The sequence below is a fragment of the Prionailurus viverrinus genome, chromosome D3 (genome assembly GCF_022837055.1).
Source record: "Prionailurus viverrinus isolate Anna chromosome D3, UM_Priviv_1.0, whole genome shotgun sequence".
In the NCBI taxonomy this organism is placed as follows: domain Eukaryota; kingdom Metazoa; phylum Chordata; class Mammalia; order Carnivora; family Felidae; genus Prionailurus; species Prionailurus viverrinus.
This window is the reverse complement of record NC_062572.1, coordinates 38612951-38632934: the sequence shown is the minus strand read 5'-3', so window position 1 is coordinate 38632934 and position 19984 is coordinate 38612951. Positions and strand designations below refer to the sequence as shown.

General features: G+C 38.6%; 1 protein-coding gene across 7 annotated transcripts in view; it reads left to right on the top strand.

Moving 5' to 3' along the window:
- Positions 1-19984, top strand: part of ARHGAP28 (Rho GTPase activating protein 28) — a 226245-nt gene that overhangs the window by 95193 nt on the left and 111068 nt on the right. The gene's annotated exons all lie outside the window — the stretch shown is intronic.

Below are 19984 nucleotides of genomic sequence, written 5' to 3'. Positions count from 1 at the left end.
AAAAACAACCCTATATTTTGGGGGCACCTGGGTGGCTCAGTTGGTTAAGCATCTGACTCTTGATTTTGGCTCAGGTCGTGATCTTGCAGTTCGTGAGTTCGAGCTCCACATCGGGCTCTGCGCTGATGGCTTAGAACCTGCTTAGGGTTCTGTCTTCCTCTCTCTCTCTGCCCTTCCCCTGCTTGCTCTCTATCCTTCTCTCAAAAAAACACAACCCTATGTTATGTTATTGGTGAAATTCCCCTAAACTGCATATTGAGATAGATACTGAAGCTCTGCAAGTAAGCACATGTATCCTCCTTGGCCTGCTGATCAGGGCTATGGAACTTGCATGATAGAAAATGAATAATAGTCCTGGCAAGCTAGACATTTTCAGGAGTTACATATGTTTTTCACATTTCTTTGGGTAGAACCAGATTGCAAGAGCCTTTACCATTGCAGCTACTCGATTTTCATAAAACCAACATACCAACATAGTTCTTGTACTCTGGGGTCTCCATGTTGTTTTTATCAGAATGCTACAGAGTTTCAGTATATAATTCCCAGAGTCCCAGGGTAAGGGTATACTGTAATCCCCTAAACAGCCCTTTATGAACAATACCTGCCCTGGTTCTAGGGCAAAGGTCATGCTTGCCAGTCCTTGTGGACAGCAGAAATATTGGTCTCCTCGTGTATAGCGTTTTGAACATCCTCACTATTGGGAAAATGGGTTCGTTAGTGGTAAAAATTCATTTGTCAAGACTTATGTAAACCCCTGACAGTTCTTTCTTGCTTCAAAATGACTCTGGCTAATGTGCATCTTTCTAACAAACCTCTGGCAGAACTTCATCTTGCTACAAAAGTAAGTCAAAGAGAACCCAAAATGTCACTGACGTGGAACCCAAGAGTCCCTAGTTTATATAAAAGAGATTTTTATGAACTGGAGTTGTTTGGTAAACTGCAGAAAAAATAAGAGGCTGCAGCAAAACTTAGGAAAGGAGAGGCGAGCAGAGGGGTCAGGCCCCTCCTGTGAGCAGTGGAGCTGGAAGCATGTTGACTCGTGTAAGCAGGGACCGATGGTGCATTCCATCTCTCAGGAAGGACCAAGGACCTGCCTGAGCCCACGTGCTTCCAGGCCGGGCCCTCTTCTTGAGCCTCGGTTGGACCTATAAAGCTACCCCAGCTCTAAATTAGAGCTCAGGTAAAAGATCCAAGGTCAAGGCCAGATGGCCAGCCAGAATCTGCTCCTCTGGTATTTGCAGACCATGGGGCTGCTGCTTCTGGGTACAATTTGACCTTAGCTGAATATTCACATATAACATTAAAGAAATGGAGGCTGAGGAAAATCAATCAGTCTTGTAATGCACATGAATTTCACAGTCACAGGATATAATTTTCTTCATTTCTGGCAACGAAATTTATATTCTAACTCTAATCCCCCATTTCTGACAGATAGCAGAAAAAGTTAATCTAGTTACAGCCACAGCCAGTCTGCTCCATTCAATTTAGCGCTTTCTAAGTTTCTTCTGGTTAAGACTCAGGAATATTCAGGATCTTTCTGTCTCCCCTCCATCCCTTCCTTGTTGGATGTTGCTTTAAGTACTGCTGTAGAGGCAGTCAGGGGACCTGTGTTCTGAACTCAGCCTCCTCTCTTTCCCCTGACTTCTCAGAGCCCCAAACTGACCCCCTGACTCTGATGGAATTGGATGTGGAGCTCCTCAGATACGTCTATGGTTCTGTGGGCATGGGTGTACCTCCCACCTGGATCCTTGTTATGAACTACCTGCTTGGTGGCCCCTGCTATCAGGACCTTTATCTCCAGCCAGATGAAGAATCAGTCACTCTCCTCTTTCTCTCTGTCAACTAAATCAGCACCCCTAGGCAGGACAGACAACTCCTGACTGCCTTAGCTCACCAAGCTCATTCCTACCCATTCTTCCTGCCCTTGCCACACAGGGTGTCTCTGCATCTGCCTCCCTTAACAGTTAAAGAAGGGAGGCAGAAAGCACACATCCTGCTAGATCCTCCCAAACTTTTGTGGGAAACCTGTGCTGACCCCAAATCCCACTCTGATACACTGGAGCTTTATTTTGGGGACAGATCACAGAATGCATGGTCTGATGGCCTATAATACTCTTTTTTTTCTCTCCAAATTTTTCCCATCTTCCCAGTGTAGAATGGAGTGGTAAGAAAATACATAACACATATATACACATGTGCACACACACACGCATACACACACACACAAGAAACAAAAAACTTGTTCTGCCAGTTTATATCTCTTTTCAAAACAACTTTTGTCTCTCATTTGAACTGGAACCAAGAATTTGAAATCTTTGTTTGTCTTTTTTTTTTTTCTCCTTGCAGTTTCCCCTGGGGCCAGTGGTGAACTAACTACCCCATATCTCTTGGAATATGGGTTTAGGGAAGGGGGTGGAGATGGTGAAGAAGGACTGTGCCAGTCGACATTGTATCATATCCTGGCAAAGGGCACTCAGATCTGACTCATCAGTCGGGATCCAGATTGGGCTCTCACTTCTTAAGATTCTGGGCATTTTTGGCTGACGTCACACCTTGGAAGGACTGTTGTGTTTCATATTGTCCTACTGTTACTGATGAGGAACAAAGCACATCCCTGGTGGGGGGTGGGGGCTGAAAAGACACTGGTTTTGCTTTTTAGGGTAAAAGAATATGGGTTTTTAACATGTTGAAAACCCAAAGATGAAGATGTCGCTCTTTCCATTTCTTAATGTTTTCCTAAGAGCCTTGATTGAAGCTTTAATGAGGAATCTAATATGTGTATGTACATGTATATACTCATACACACATGCATATAATTATAATTGAATTTCTCTTCCAGACTTCTGGTTGGGTTTTCTTAAGAGCTATTTAGTCATAGTGCTTACTGTTTCTAGTTTTCCTTGGGTCTGCTTTCTTCCCCAAATCTTGGAAACCTACCAGTGATATTGCATTTAAATTCTAAAAAGGATTTGGAGGATTTTAGATAGAGTGTTTTTGAGACCAGCCCCCACCCCCAACCTGCCAGTCCTGTTTCTCCAAGGTCTGTAGGGGCCACTGTGTTCTTAACTTCCAGAGCTGGTCTTTTAATGCCTTCCCAGCACTTCCTTTTTGCCTCTGCCTCAGGCATTCAGCTTGTTTTTCTTTTATCTTTAAAGCTGCCCCTACTTACCAAACTCCTTGAGGTTCTTTTCTTCCTAAAGATTGCCTAACAGAAGCAACAGGGATTCATGGCAGTCTTTTATCTGGAGCCCCCTTAGACAAGGCTTACTCACTTGTAAGGGTATTTACTTTTAACCATAGGGAATAATAGCTAAATTGGTCAAAGTTCCTCTGCTGGATAGCTCCCTGTGCCTTCCAGTCTACTCTCCCTTCTTTCTTGTTTTGGGGGTCACTTACAACCCCCAACACCCACCCCCCCCCCGCCCCCCACAACCTTGCCCTCAAGGTCCCAGTTGGGTCTGGCCAGGGAAAATCACCGTAGGGTATCAGAAGCTAGGACAGGAGTGAGACTTCTCACACTCTGGGAAGTATCTGTGTTCTACCTAAGATACTCAAAAACACTGCTCTTCCTGTCCCAGCTCCAAAGTTCTTTAGTTCTGGTAACCTCTCTTTCCTTTTCCCCCTTTTGTTTTGGTCTGGGGCTGGTGATGGCTCATTCTCTGAGTCGCTAGCCTTAAGTTCCTTAATTTTTTTTTTCTTGCTGGTATCCCTTAAGCTGCTCATATCTTGGCAAGATCTCAGTTTCTCTGTTTGAGTTTGCTATCTGCTTCCTCCCAGGACCTCAAATTGATGCAGTTACAGATGTTAGAGCACAGGTCCCAGGCCACCTTGCTTCTTGAGGTGTGTCTAAATTGTGGACCTGCTGTTTTTGTAACCCCTGGGAACTTTGTTAGACATGGAGACTCTTAGGTTCTGCCCCAGACTTCTGAATCAGAGTCTTGAATCAGAAGCATTTAACAAGATTCTCAGGTGATTTCTCTGCACCCTAAAGATTGAGAAGCCCTGCTCTAGAAATAAGTTTCCTCCTAAGGGAGTAAGTAGCCAGGAGCCCTGTTGGGTTTAAACTTGCTTGCTCTTTCATATCTAGGGAAAGTCCATAACTCCCCTTGCTTCTCCTGCCCTGCTTTCAACCTTCACCCCACCCTCCATTCCATAACAAGACTCACATCCATTATATCCCTCTCCTTATTTGTTCATGTAATGGGTTATTAAACCCATTCTAAACTCCAAGTGTGTACTGTCATAGATGTTAAGTGCACAAAGAATGAGGCACCGCATGCCTGCTTTCAACTGGACTTAGTAAAGGAATGAAGACATGTTCATAGTCAGTGCCAAGACAGCAGGAGATAGGAACAAAATGAGGTGGAAACAAAGGCCAGAGTTACCAAACTAAGTATGAATACGCTTGGTGAATGTGAGGAAGTTCCCCTGTAAAATCCTGTGAAATATCGTGTTTTCTGATTCTAGTCACATTCGACAACCTTGAGTAAAGATATCTAATTGTAATCCCCTGTCCTCACACTTCATCCTAATGTCACATTTGACAAATAGCAGTGTCTCTCCCAGGAACCGTCAGCAGTCTGTGGAGTCAGAGCCATTTGTATTGATGCTTACAGACAACCAGGGCCCTAAAGAAATTAAGGGGCTGATTTTTTCTGGAAGGAAATTCATGGAGAAAAAAAACCCCTACTAATTACCTCATAAGCTGTTCTTGGAATTAATTTCACTGCTTGTTAAGGAATCGAAAGCCCTTTTCATAAGGGTTCCCTTAGGAGTTCCCAATAAGACCCCCATCTTTTGTCACCTGTAAGTAACGTTTCCTTTCAAGTCTCTGCATAATCCATGTAAATGAAATAACACAGGTTCCAAATTACCCAAGTAAAGTGGGGGACAGTTTTTTTATACAATGATGAATTTTTTAAAAGGAGATTGGCTTAGGCCTGTGAATAGTGATTTAATCATCGATTCATTCAAGACGACCAGAGTGTTACTCAAAACATACTCTTCACCCAGTTTTGCCACCTCTTCCTGGCACTAGAACTGAGTGACAAGAGAAAAGATGTCTTCATCATTCTGGATTCTGGAGCGCAGCGTTCTGTTCTTCAGCCCAGATGCTGCCTTAGACCAGTGCATGTTGCTCCCTGCTCTCTGCTTCCTCTGCTGGAATTTGGGTTGGAGTCTGTCAGCACATACAGTTGACTGTGGCTCTGTTATTCTTACCTCCCTGGTTTCTCATCGTCCTTACTATATAGGGCATAACCGAACCCACCGGTAGGTTCTGAGAATTCCAGAGAAGTGGACAGAATCGAGAAACTGACAAAAGGGATTATGCCCTCGATGTGTAAATGAGCTTCGTGTTAATGTGAGCATTAGACAAGGTGGAAATCTTCAGGTTTCGCTTGGTTTCAGTACTATTGCTGGTACTACCCAGTAGTAGGTCATGCAATCAATTTAATAGGTAGCTATCAGTATTTGAAAAAATGGAATAGAAAAGGAAATATGTCATAGTATATCATACATAATGAGACTCCCATGAAGTTTATATTTGTTGCATGTGTGATGCATGTGTGTGTTGGATAGATATATATATTCTATTCCTGATAGGGGTTGAGGTTAAAATTTTTTTGAAAAATACTCCCCTAGGAGATAACGCAATGGTTTCAAATAAGAAGTCTGGAATGCCTGGGTGGCTCAGTTGATTAATCGTTCGACACTTGGTTTTGGCCCAGGTCATGATCTCACAGTTCATAAGTTTGAGCCCTGTGTCAGGCTCTGCGCTGAGGACCATGCTTGGGATTCTCTCTCCCTCTCATTCTCTGCCCCTCCCTTGCATGTTTTGTGCACTCTCTCCCTTTCTCTCTCAAAACAAATAAATATTAAAAAAATAAAATAAGGAGAATGTTATTGGACGTTGTGGTGGGGACAGATTGGGAGTAAGGTGCTTATCTTTAAATGGAGGAGGAAAAGTCAGTTAAACAAAACAGCATTTTGAGATCAAGTGACCAGGATAATGATTTATAGAGTTGCCAGTTTATACCAGCTAAAGTTCACTGTTAGCCACTATTGGTCATGTGCTTATACCATTATATGCTTATTTTACATACATTTTATATATATACATATATATATGTTTCATATATATATGTTGCATATATATATACTTCTTATATATTATATGCTTATTATATGCTTGTTATAGATTTCCTGTTTTGTTTTTGTTTTGTTTTTTTTTTACCATTTCATTTTCTTTCCCCCACCATTCTCTAGTTTTCAGTAAGGATTTTTTGTTTTGAAAAGCTATCGTGTTCATATACACTTAAAGAAAAATTAAAGAAAATTTTCCTAACTATGCCAGAATCTAAAAGGGGATGAGTATATACCCAAGTCAGGACATTTGGCAACACTGAGGGTAAAATGTGAGAACCCAGAGGAAAATAGCCCTCAGGACAGGATAGTGGGAACTCAGTTTACCCTACCAGCCTCATTTCCCAGTTCACTGTCCCCACTGTTGCCCTTCTTTGACCCCCTATCACACGTCCACTTAGGGTGACTGACCAGAGTTCTCTTCGTTCTTCAAAACAATCATGCCAATGTTCCTCTATTGATAGGTGAATCCCTTAAAAATAATGTGAGATTGTACCATTTAAAATTTGATCAAAAGGATGAAAACAATCTCCCGACCCCAAGAACTGCCGTTCAAAGCTATTAAAATTTTTCTATGGGAAAAGAAAATCCCTAAAATAGCAAATTTTCTTCTTAGAGCTTATTTGTTACCATAAAATTTTTTATTCTCCAAGTTTTTTCCTTTGGCCTTAAAATATCGAAATATGATGTTAGAATATAGTATTCCAATATGATCATTTATTCAGGTTTGAATTTTGTATTGAAGATGTATTTTGAGAATAGGAGAAAAATCAACTAAAATAAAAATTAACATCCCTTGAGTGAAGTTCTTTAAGCTGCATTGTTATTTACTTTAATACCAAGGGTATGTCATTTGCTCTCTTTTTAGGAATGAGATTATCAGTGACCATAATCATGAAAATACTTATTTCCTTTTAGGGATGCAGCCTACATTTGGGGAAACTGTTTTCATATAGATTAGTGATTCTCAATTGTGGGAGCTTTTAAAAAACGGTGAATATCTGGGCCCCAGTTGATCTGGAATATAGCCCAGGCATTAAGATTTTAAAAAGTTGTATTGTGCAAAGAGATGATACCTTGAACATCACTCTGGTGTCTCAGCTTCCCAGAGGCATTCCGTGGCTATTTTGTTTTGCTACACAAAAACACAGTTAATCACAGTTATGATTCTTTTTTGTTTTTAATCACAGTTGTGATTCTTTGTTAAAGGTGTTAGGCACAACTCTCAAAGATTTTTGTATTTCAAATATGAAGGCACAAGAGATTTTTTAATGTAATAGTTTAATCCATCTTTTCCAGCAATCTCCAGTAGTTATCAATCACTGCATAACCCATCTGTCATTTTCCCTTTATAACTAACTTGAGTAGTTCTACTTTCAACACATTCTGGCTCCTTCTGCCTTTTGTGTAGTCAGAAACTATAGCTCGCCTTTATAGTTTCTCCAGGCCAGCTGCTTATCTGAGGTACTCGTTGTTTTTCTTCCTACAGCTTTGGGCTGCATTCATTACTTCGGTCATTCATCAAATACTTTCTGAGTGCCTGTTGTGTGCCAGACTGTGTGTCAGAGCTTGGGATACAACAATGACTGAGACACAGTATTTTCCCACAAAGAGGAATTCTTCTCTTTGGCTCTTTCTTACACCAAGAGATAAGTGCTAAAATACAGAATCCATAACAGTGTTTGGGAGGAGAGTGTAAATGGCTCCCAACTGTCAGCAAAAGCTTCAGAGAAGTAATGGCATTTGAATTGCATCTTAAAGGATAGATATGTTACTTGACCTGGCAGCAAAGGGGAAAAAGGGGCATTCCCGTCAAAGAAAAATCCTTGCAAAACAATGCCATGGTCCATGGCTTGTTCACGCAGAAGTGGGAAGGTGTTTGTTGGTGAGGAATTACAGGGTATGAAGCTGAAAAAACAGACTTGGAGAGAGGCTGTCCGACCTTTTTATGACATGCTTACTCATTTGGTCCTGGACCTTTGCATGGTAGGAAGCCAGCAAAAAGGGAGCTCCGTGAACAAATCTGCACTTTGAAATGATTCATTTCATAGTAGCCTGGAGGATGGACTGAAGAGAAAGGAAACAGGAAGCAAGGAAAGTGCATTAGGAGGCTGAACTATGGTACAGGCACCATTGATGAGACTTGAAAAGGACTTAAAATAATTATAGGAAAAGCATGAACCTTGTGGAAAATCTGGAAGATCACAGAAAAACATTAAGAGAAAATACAAATAATCTACAATCCTTTCATGAGAGGTACCCACTATTAATGATTTGTTCCACTTTTCTCTGCACATTTTAAAGGGTAAAGGTAATTTTAGGTCCTGATTTTTCATTTAACACTGTGAAAAGCATTTCTTGTTATAATAAAGATGCTCCATTAGCGTAATTTTAATGGTTACAGAATCATTTTTGCATGGATGCACAGTAAAAAAACAAATCCTTTCCTTTTGGTTGTTTCCAAATTTTCATAAATAACTTTATATTTAACATCTTTGTGCCAAAGTTGTCTAAAACTTTTATTTTTATAGGCTTATAAAAAGTAGAATTAATGAGTTAAATCACACTTAACATTAAGACTTTAATGCTACTGTATTGCATTTCAGAAAAAGTATAAAAAACTTGTGCTTTAGATTTTAGAAATATTCAAGTTATAGGATAATTTGGTTGGATTTGGTGAACAATTGCTTTGGGGCAGTAAAAAATGTGAATTGGTCTAAAATGATCCCAGTTTTCTAATTTGGCAGACTTGGTAAGCTATATCACCACCAGCCAAGGGAAAAGAGAATATAGGAGGAATAGACTTTGCAGGGAAGAAAATGAGCTCTGTGTGGAGCTAGCTGCATTTGAGAGACTGTACTGGGAGAAAACCCAAGTGGTATACAGTGGGCAACTAAAATTATGGTGTGAAATCAGAAAAAGGGGTTGAAAACTCAGTCTAGATTTGAGAGCAGTTTGGCAAGAAAGTGCTGGTCAGAGTCACACAAGAGGGAGAGAGATGTCAGTAAAAATAGAGGGGTGGGGGAGGAAATTCAGGGGAACATTGCTGCTTTTAAGAGTTGGGGACAAGAGGAGCCATGAAAATAGGTGAAGAGTGATTGGGAAAACCAGGAGTTAGCATTGTTGCAGAGGCCAGGAGTGAGATTTTCCAGGAAAGAAAAAATGGTCTAAAGCCCTGGCTGTCAACTCTTATCAGATGCATTGTCTCCTTGACCATCCCCAAATGAAATTTATAGATAATATAATATACCAATGCCCATAATTTAAAAATCAGTATAATAGCCCAACTATACTATAAAGCAAATGAAATTCTATTTTATATAATAAGTATTTTGATATGTAAACACTGGGATGTAACTAAATGAGATGACATGAGGAAAGAGTCAAATGGTTATTCTGATACATAGAAGTACCATGGTTGGGGATGCTGCGAGTAGAGACGAGTCCACATGAGCTGTATCGCTGCACATGACATAAATTTCCAGAATGGTGAATATTCAGACAAAAGCAAGTACAGGTTCCTGGGGCACCTGGGTGACTCAGTCAGTTAAGTGTCTGACTTCGGCTCAGGTCATGATCTCACGGTTCATGGGTTCAAGCCCCACGTCGGGCACCATGCTGACAGCTCAGAGCCTGGAGCCTGCTTCTGATTCTGTGTCTCCCTCTCTCTCTCTCCCCCTCCCCTGCTCGTGTTCTGTCTCTCTCTCTCTGTCAAAAATAAACACTTAAAAAAATTTAAAAAGTAAATACAGTTTCCTATCAATTTTTACTATAATTGTGTCGATGGAAAATTCAGTATATAAAAAATACTTTAGCTGAATTAGGCTTAGGTTCCAACTATTATAAACAGGTCTTTCAGCTGTGGTGAATATCCAGCAGGGTATTTGAAATTCATGTGTGACACAGGACAATTCTTTTTTGGTACAGGACTGTCCACTGCATTGTAGGACTCCTAGCATTCCTGGCACTGATGATTAAATACCAGAAAGAGCCCCAGTCATTGCAATTATCAAAAAGCCCTCCCACAGCATTCCAGAACACTCCCTATGGAGAGAGAGAAGTCCAAGAGAGAAGCATAGGTTCACAGTGTCAAATGGTCCTTCTTCGTCTTCAGAGTTCTTTTAGTCTTTAGAGTTCTGCCTAAGCAAGAAATAGAGGGGAAATAACGTAATAGTGTAGCAATCATGACCTCTGTAGAATTCTGTGGTTCTCTCTCCCTACTCAGATGGTACAGTTTGTCCACTGTTTCTACATAAATCGCTCCAATCCCTCTGTCCTCTCTCAACTATAGGTTCTTAGGTTAATTCATTAGACACACAGTGTTGCAGTTCCCCTTACCAGTGGCTCTGATCTAGCCAGTTTTCAGCCTGCCTCTGCACAAAATCTGTTCCTTAAAAGCTGCTTCCAGGCCGATGCTTCTAATTACCTGGTTCAAACTTATATTTTAAACATTAAGCAGAACATAATGAGGATCGTGAAAGAAATGCCTCATTTATTCTGGATGATTTTTGTGTCACTTATACCGATCATTTTGGGTGCAAAATCTTTCCACAGATCTTCCTGAAAGACCATTCAATTTTAAGTCATGTGACCTTGGACAAGTCACTTAACATCTGAGGCTTACCTTTCTTCATAGTTAAAATACATATGAGATGTGATAAATGTGAAACCCTAAAATACCATAAAATACAGCATCCATAGTTGTTATGGACCATGATTTAATATCGAAGACCTTGGAATATAAGAATAGGCAGGGTCTTCTTATGCTCGCAGTAATGACAAATGAGGGAAATTGCTTCTCCAGTGTATCTATGAACGGTTACTTTAAGTGTTCAGACCATGGATAATCTTATATATACCTCTATTTCATTTCATGTTTATTTTTTCTTCCTCTTTCTGCCTTCCCCTGCCTAAGGGAAATGGGCACACTTGAGGTGAATAGAAACAATGTGGAATAAAAGTGAAATCCAGGGTTCTGGGGGGTATGTTCTGAGTGAATGAGAATACAGAATTATAGTTAACTTTCTGGGAACCGTTTAAATGGCTTTCTCTGCTCTCCTTCCTTCCCCCACTTCAGTTCCATGGAATCCACACCATGAATTGTAAAGCACAGTATGTATTTCTTGGCAGTGATATTTAAAAGGTGGCAGGTCACCCTCTGTTTGCTGTCATTAGTAAAGGATGTGTGTTTCGTTCCAGTATGCTGAGGATTTGATCTAGACTCATCATTCGTTCAGGGAGGCCCACGAAGGTTAAGGGTAATTAAGAAGGACTTCAGAAAATATAATTCACAACATGAATGGAAAATTTTACACCCGGATTCATTCATCATTGTGAGAGTTACTTGAGCTTTACTTGCTCAAGCCTCTATTAGGTCATTCATGCAGTGGTTATTAAGGGGAGTGAGGGGTTACATTTTATATAATCACGAAGTTAATTGTATTCTTTATTCATTTGCAATTAGGAAAAACAAAAATATTAGATAACAAACACTGTTAAGCTATTTTCCCTCTTAAAGTCAAACAGTATTTCTCTTTAAGAGAATGTGTATGGTGTGTAATCCTAGACTTGAGATGTTGCAAAATAGATATACAGCAAACTGACTGCACTTAAAATAGCTTCCAAGTTCTTAGTTTTCACAGCACATCTCCCTACACATGATGAATACTCCTCTCCCAGCCCCTCTGCCCCTCCCCACAAACTCAGTTTCATAATAGAGCAGCAAGTTTTGTTCAGGTCCATTTTTTTTTCCTTCATAATGTGATAAGTAAATCGCAGTGGCTTTTGCTTAAATGTTTTTGCCCCACTTCAGAAATGCTAGAGAAATTGCACTTTTGAGAATTGGTTCATTGACCTTCAGCATGTAATGGGAAAACGAGGCAATGGTGCTGTGAGCTGCAGAGGGGTGTTAGAACTGATCAGTACCGCCAGGAGGAGCTTCACCCTCCACTGGCCCGTGACATCATGTTGGGTCCCTTGCAGACACATCTGTGCTCCAGTAATTTTGTTGTAGAGTGCCTTGTGTTCCTTAGGTTGTGATACTAAAAAGTCACAGTGGTTTTAAATTTTTCTTATACATTCCTAAGATTCACTAACAGATCTAAAGTTTATATTTCCGATCTTGCTTTTTGGTCATTTAACAGAACTTGAGCCCCTATGTATATGTAAAAATACACACCTTTTAAAATTACATGACCAATTTAACTTTTCAATTATCCTTTTTTCCTAGATGCATTAAGTAATATTAAGCAGGTTTAAACAGGCATTCTGAAGAAATCAACTGAAGCCTTGAAATCTTATTCTCACAGATTGCCATTAGCGTGTTTTCTTGCATATTTGTTTTATTAAAGACTAATTTTCTAAATCAAAGAGTGGAGCTCAGAGCACTATTCTCTCTAGATGAATGGGCTTTTCTACAAGGATTCAGACTCAGTACAAAAAATGCACCAGCAAGTTTTAACTGAGCCTCCTGTCCTTCCCAAGGTCCAGCAAGGTGAGTCAGGTCTTGGAGTTTCTCAGAGCTCCAGTGGGGTACAGCCTGTGCTCCTGGTGGAGAAGTGGGAGAGTGTTGTTCTAACAGCCATGGCTGCTCAGGAAATGGTCTGTTTTTGTGATCTGGGGAAGGGAGAGGATTTCTCTTGTTGTGTCTTAGGCAGGCACATGGCAGCAGCCTGTACCCTGCACACATTCATTTGCTCTGGGTCAGGGGTCAGCAGGCTTCCTGTAAAAGGCCAGATGTAAATATTTTCAGCTTTGTGGTCCATAAGATCTCTTTTGTAACTATTCAACTCAGCCACTGCAGCACAAGTGACTGTGACCATAGACTATACTCAAACAAGTGGGAGTGGCTATGTGTCAGTAAAGCTGTCTTTAAAAAGGCAGCAGCAGACCGGAATTGTCCACATGTAGTTCACTGACCCCTGCTCTGGGTCACGTCCCACGTTTTTATTGGGCTAGCTGGGTGTAGCCCAACCCTTAAGGTGAAAGGCATTTGGGGCCCTAAGTTCCCATTCATTCACATAAAGGGTGACCAGATATTTATAGAGGTTGGGCCTCCCTAAGCACTTGTGAGATCCAGACCAATGCCTGGGACATCGTAAGGAAAGATTTAAAACATACAGCCAGGTAACAGTTATACCCTTATATTTCATGTGTAACGTTGAAGTCTAAGTTCTAATTATAGCAGGTGGCAAAACCAAACTATCACATCGAAGACCTATAGGCATTTTCTGTGTTTGAGGACAGTCTGGTAAATGGATGGATAGAAATGGTTAACAAAATGTATAGGAGCACGCAAGGGCGATATTCCAGGTATTTAATACCTCTTAGGTCCAGGTGCCTACCAAGAGCAATAGATCCTAGGAGTAGACAGCCAGCAAGGCTCTATTAGCAAGTACTCACCAGAAAGTTCTTGATAAATGGTAATACAGTATGTACATGTGCACACCCAGATGTCTATGTATGGGTAAAAATATACACGTATGTATATACATTTTTTGGGAGAATATAGAGACCACGTGGGCTTACCTTCCTACATTACAAATCTTCATCTTTCTTCTCTGTACTCCTGACTGAGAGAAACAGGACTTACGCTAAGCTTGAACCCATGCCTTCCTGCCCCCTTGGCAGCCTTGCTCATTTCCCACTGGCCCCTTCCTTACAGATCAATCTTTCTTTTCTAAAAGCTTCTTGCCCCTGCCTTCAAAATGCTTCCTCTTCTAAATCAATAACCACTTATTTGAATACAACATTTTCTATTGGACATATTACTCATTTTCTTCAGAAAAGGTTAGCTAGTCATGTAGGCTAAGAAATTCAGTGGTAACCAATTAACTGCACTTTTTTAAAGTTAATGTTTCACACCCCTTTTTCCTTTCTAAATTCTGTAAAGTTCAGCTTTGTTGTTGCTTTTCAAAAACACCTCATTACAATATCCTATAGTTCTTATAAATAATGAGATCAGCAAGTTAACCTGTTTAACAAAGTCCCATCAGGCCTTTGGTGAATGAAAGGAGCAAAGTCCAATGTCTGTCGGAATCTATTTGTGTTTCTTTCTCCTTTTCATGTATATATGCACACGCACAGTCTTCTGTGATTTTACATGTCATTAAAAATTAATTTAAATGTATAAATTTAACAAATAACAAATGGAAAATGAGATATTAGCCAGCGTGGCAGCTGGTAGAGAGCTCTGGAAACTGATAATGGCAATAAAATAAGATTTATGCAGGCAGATTTCAGAGCTCAGCAGAGTGGCAAAACTTACATGCCTATGTCCAATAAATATTTATTGAAAGTAAATAGACTTTGGAGGCCTAATAGATCCCTGCCTGTTTGTCTGTTAGGGTTCAGGTGTTATGTAAGGTTAACTTTCTGTGTAAGATATACCCGTTTTCAAAATCTGTCCTGCTTTGTGGAAGACAGCTCCTTTTTTTTTTTTTTTTCCCCTTTTGGCATCAGGTGGCCTTGCCCCACCTGAACCAAGACTTGAGAAATGGAAAAAAACCTAGGTCACTTTGATGCTTTTTGGAGTTTGTTCTCTGTCACTTTGAGACTAGAAAGGAAAAGATGGCTGTCAAGTCCTAGATCCCTGTCTTGAGAATATCGTTTGAGGCTAGAATCATCCTGGCAGTTGTCTCTGGAGCAGTACATACAACTTAAGGACTCTGGATTTCTGTGAAATCGTATGTGGTATTTCTCCCCTTCTCTGCCTCCTCAGTCTTCTGTTTCCTTTTCTCTTCCATAATAGCATAGCTTTGTTATCTTTTGGGAGCTGGCACTGCCTGGAACTGATTTCTACAATTTGGAGGTCCATGAGAGAGAGGAAATTAGAGAACAGTGATTAACCTCAGATAATGGTTTTATAAAAACAAGTTTTTTTTTTTTTAAATGAAGCCTTGAGTTTAAAGGAAAAGTATTAAACTTAGAAGGAAGAAGAAGATAGGTTTCTTACTTGTTTAATAAAATTTAGAATTTTCTGGAACATTAAGAGAAATCATAAAATGACTCAACCTATAAAATAATTCTCTGAAACATATTTCTTCATTACAACATTCACTTAAAAAGGAATTCCCTATATACCTACTATTTTTCCATCTCTGTACATGTGATATTTACTTGGATGAAGCAGTCATCATGTGAAGAACTATGATATGCTGGGGGATGTCAGATTAAATCTAATGTAATTTCTAATTTCAAGTAGTTTTAAAAACTAATAGTTTAGGTGAGTCATATGCTCAAGTCAATGTAGTACACAACAATAAGTGACATATATTGGCAGATAATTTTCATCTGGTAAGATCAGGGACAGTATCTTAGAGAAAGTGGTACTTATTTTAATTGTTGGTTTATGCAACATCTCATCTTTCTCTCAACAACATGTACAGTTTTATTCTTTGGTAAAGTGTTCATTAGTCCATTACAAAAATTCAATTGCTTGTTTTATCATTATTCAATTTTGAAAGTTCTTTAAATATTCTGGAGTCAACTATGAGATATGTGATTTGGAAATATTTTCTTGTAGAAAAGTTCATTCTTTTCATTCTTTTAATGGTATCTTTGAAGAGCAGATTTTAAGTCCATGTTATATAGGTTTTATCTAATGTATCATGCTTTTTGTATCTTACCTTTGAAATCCTTACCTAACCAAAGGTCATAAAGGTTTTCTTATATGTTTTCCTTCTAAAAGTTTTAAAAGCTTTTGGGTTTTATATTAGGTCTATGACCCATTTTGAGTTGATTTTTGTATATGGTATGAGATATGGATGGAAGTTCTTTTTATTTCTTCTTTTTTTTAAGTGGATCTTCAGTTGTTTCAGCGCTGCTTATTGAGAAAATTCTTTCCCTCACTGATTTGCTTTGCACCTTTGTTGAAAACCAGTTGACAGCATAGGTGCAGATATAGTTTGGGGCTTTATTCTGTTCCATTGGATCTCAGTGTGTTTGATGTCAATACTATATCGCTTTCTCTTGTAGCTTTATAAGTGTTCTGATCTTTCTTTCTTTCTTTCTTTCTTTCTTTCTTTCTTTTCATAGTTGTTTGGCTATTCTATGTTCTCTGTATTTCCATATGACCTTTAGAAATCTTGCCAATTTCTACAAAGAAGCCTGCTGGGATTTTTATTGGGATTGCTTTAAGTCTATAGATCAATTTGAGGAGAATTAATATTACAAAGTAGTGAATCTTCCAATCCATGGATGTATCAGTTATATCTCTCCATTTATTTAGGTCTTTTTTATTCCTCTTAGCGATGTTGATAGTTTTCAGTATACAGGTCTTACCCATCTTTTGTCAGATTTATCCTTCTATGTAGTTTACATTTTTAATGCTTTGGAAATGGTATTGGTTTTATTTTATTTTTTTTTATTTTTATTTTATTTTATTTATTTTATTTTATTTTTTTAATATATGAAATTTATTGTCAAATTGGTTTCCATACAACACCCAGTGCTCATCCCAAAAGGTGCCCTCCTCAATACCCATCACCCACCCTCCCCTCCCTCCCACCCCCCATCAACCCTCAGTTTGTTCTCAGTTTTTAACAGTCTCTTATGTTTTGGCTCTCTCCCACTCTAACCTCTTTTTTTTTTTTTTCCTTCCCTTCCCCCATGGGTTTCTGTTAAGTTTCTTAGGATCCACATAAGAGTGAAACCATATGGTATCTGTCTTTCTCTGTATGGCTTATTTCACTTAGCATCACACTCTCCAGTTCCATCCACGTTGCTACAAAAGGCCATATTTCATTCTTTCTCATTGCCACGTAGTATTCCATTGTGTATATAAACCACAATCTTTATCCATTCATCAGTTGATGGACATTTAGGCTCTTTCCATAATTTGGCTATTGTTGAGAGTGCTGCTATAAACATTGGGGTACAAGTGCCCCTATGCATCAGCACTCCTGTATCCCTTGGATAAATTCCTAGCAGTGCTATTGCTGGGTCATAGGGTAGGTCTATTTTTAATTTTCTGAGGAACCTCCACACTGCTTTCCAGAGCGGCTGCACCAATTTGCATTCCCACCAACAGTGCCAGAAGGTTCCCGTTTCTCCACATCCTCGCCAGCATCTATCGTCTCCTGATTTGTTCATTTTGGCCACTCTGACTGGCGTGAGGTGATATCTGAGTGTGGTTTTGATTTGTATTTCCCTGATAAGGAGCAACGTTGAACATCTTTTCATGTGCCTATTGGCCATCCGGATGTCTTCTTTAGAGAAGTGTCTTTTCATGTTTTCTGCCCAGAAAATGGTATTGGTTTTAAATGTTGATTCTAATTACTCACTGTTAATGTGTAGAAATCGAATTGCTTTTTGTATTGTATGTTGTCTACAACATTGTATATTGGTCTTTATCTTGTTACTTGCTAAACTAATTTGTTAGTTTTAGTAGTATTGTTTTTTCTGTATTCTGTAGCGTTTTCTACCTAGACAATCATGATATCTCCATGTAAAAATAGTTTACTTTCTTCCTTCCAATCTGGATGCCTTTACTTTTTTTTTCTTGTTTGATTACACTGCTTAGAATCTCCAGCACACTCTTGATTAAAAGTGGTGATAGCAGTCATCCAGGCTTGTTCTTGATCTTAGTGGGGGAAGCATTCAGTCTTTCACCATTAAATATGATTTTAGGAGTTTTTCCTAGATACCCTTTACAAGCTAAGGTAGTTCTATTCCTAATTTGCAAAGTGTTTGTTTATTTTTACAGGAATGGATGCTAGATTTTGTCAAATGCTTTTTCTGTATCTCTTGTGATTTTCTGTATCTCTTGTGATGATCATGTGATTTTCATTGTTTACTCTGTTAAATAATTAAATGATGATAATTAAATGCAGTGAATTAAATGAGTTAACAATTTTCAAATGTTAAATCATCCTTGCTTTCCCAGGATGAACTCCACTTAGTCATGATGCATTTTCCTTTTTAAATATTCTTGGATTTGATTTGCTAAAATTTTGTCAAGAATGTTTGCATCTGCATACATGGAGGGTATTTGTGACTTTCTTCTCATCTATTCACCTGCCTTGTTTTGGTATTTGGGTAAAGCTGGCCTCATAGAATGAGTTAGTAAATGTTTCCTTCTATTTAATTTTCTGGAAGAATTTGTGTAGAATTGGTATTATTTCTTCTTTCAATGTTTGGTGAATTCTCTGGTAAAGCCACCTGAACCTGGAATTTTCTTTGTAGGAAGATGTTTAACTACAAATTCAATTTGTTTGTTTAATAGATACAGGGCTACTCAGATTATCTGTGTCTTCTTGAGTGAGCTTTGGTAGATTGTGTCTTTTAAGAAATTTGTTTTTTACATCTTAGTTGTTGAACTTATTTTTTTTTTTCAAAAAATTTTTAATGTTTATTTATTTTTCCGAGAGAGAGACAGACAGAGCGTGAGTAGGGAAGGGGCAGAGAGAGAGGGAGGGAGACACAGAATCTGAAGCAGGCTCCAGGCTCTGAGCTGTCAGCACAGAGCCAGACGTGGAGGTCAGCTCTTGAACTGTGACATCATGACCTGAGCCAAAGTCGGAGGCTTAACCGACTGAGCCACCCAGGCACCCTTGAGTTGTTGAACTTACTGGCATAAAGTTGTTTATAATATTTTCATATTATCCTTTTAATATCTGTAAAATTTGTAGTCATGTCACTTTTTCATTGCTAGTTTGTCTTCTCTTTTACCTCATCTGTCTGGATAGAGGTTTATTAATTTTATTGATCTTTAAAACAATAAGCATTTGGTTTCAGTGATTTGTTATTTGTTTTCTGCTTACTTTGGGTTTAATTTATTCTTTTTCTGATTTTTTTAAGGTGAAAGCTGAAGTCACTGGTTGGATAGCTGTTTTCTTGTTTTCTAATACCGATGATTAGTGCTATAAATTTCCCTCCAACCCCTACTTTTGCTGTATCCCACAACTTTTGTAATGCTGTATTTTTAATACTTTTATAGTTCATATTTTCACCTTGTTTTCTTTTTTGACCCATTGGTTATTTAGAAGTTTGTTATTTAATTTCAAAATTTGTGAGGATTTTCTACATGTATTTTTGCTGTAGATTTCTAATTTAATTCATTTGTAGTCAAAGAATATGTTTCTATGACTTGAATTATTTTTAATTTACTGACACTGATTGAATGGACCAAATATCTATATGGGTAAATGCGTACTTGAGAAGATTACGTATTCTGATATTGGTAGGTGGAGTGTTCTTTAATTTTCAATTAAGTAAGTTTCATTTTATACTTAATTGATTTACTCTGTACTTGTTCTCCACACTGTTGAAAGGGGTTTTGAAATCCCTTACTGTAATTATAATTTTTATCTGTTTTTCTTGGCTGGTCCATCGGTTTTTGCTTTATATGTTTTGATTCTCTGTTATTTGGTACAGTTTAAAAGTTTAAGATTGTTATTTATTCTTGATTGACCTTTTTTCTATTATAAAATGATTTTTATTAATCTCTAATAATATTTTTTGCTTTGTAATCAACTTTTTCTGTTATTAATAGAGCCATCTAGCTTTCAATCTTTTCAGCATGACTTTTAAAAAAATTTTTTTTTTAATTTTTTTTTTAACATTTATTTATTTTTGAGACAGAGAGAGAGCATGAACAGGGGAGGGTCAGAGAAAGAGGGAGACACAGAATGTGAAACAGGCTCCAGGCTCTGAGCTGTCAGCACAGAGCCCGACGTGGGGCTCAAACCCACAGACCGCGAGATCATGACCTGAGCCAAAGTCGGACGCTCAACCGACTGAGCCAACCCAGGCACCCCAAAAATATTTTTACTTTTAACCTGTTTGTGTCTTTATGTTTATTTTTATTATTATTACTTTTTATGTTTATTTATTTTTGAGA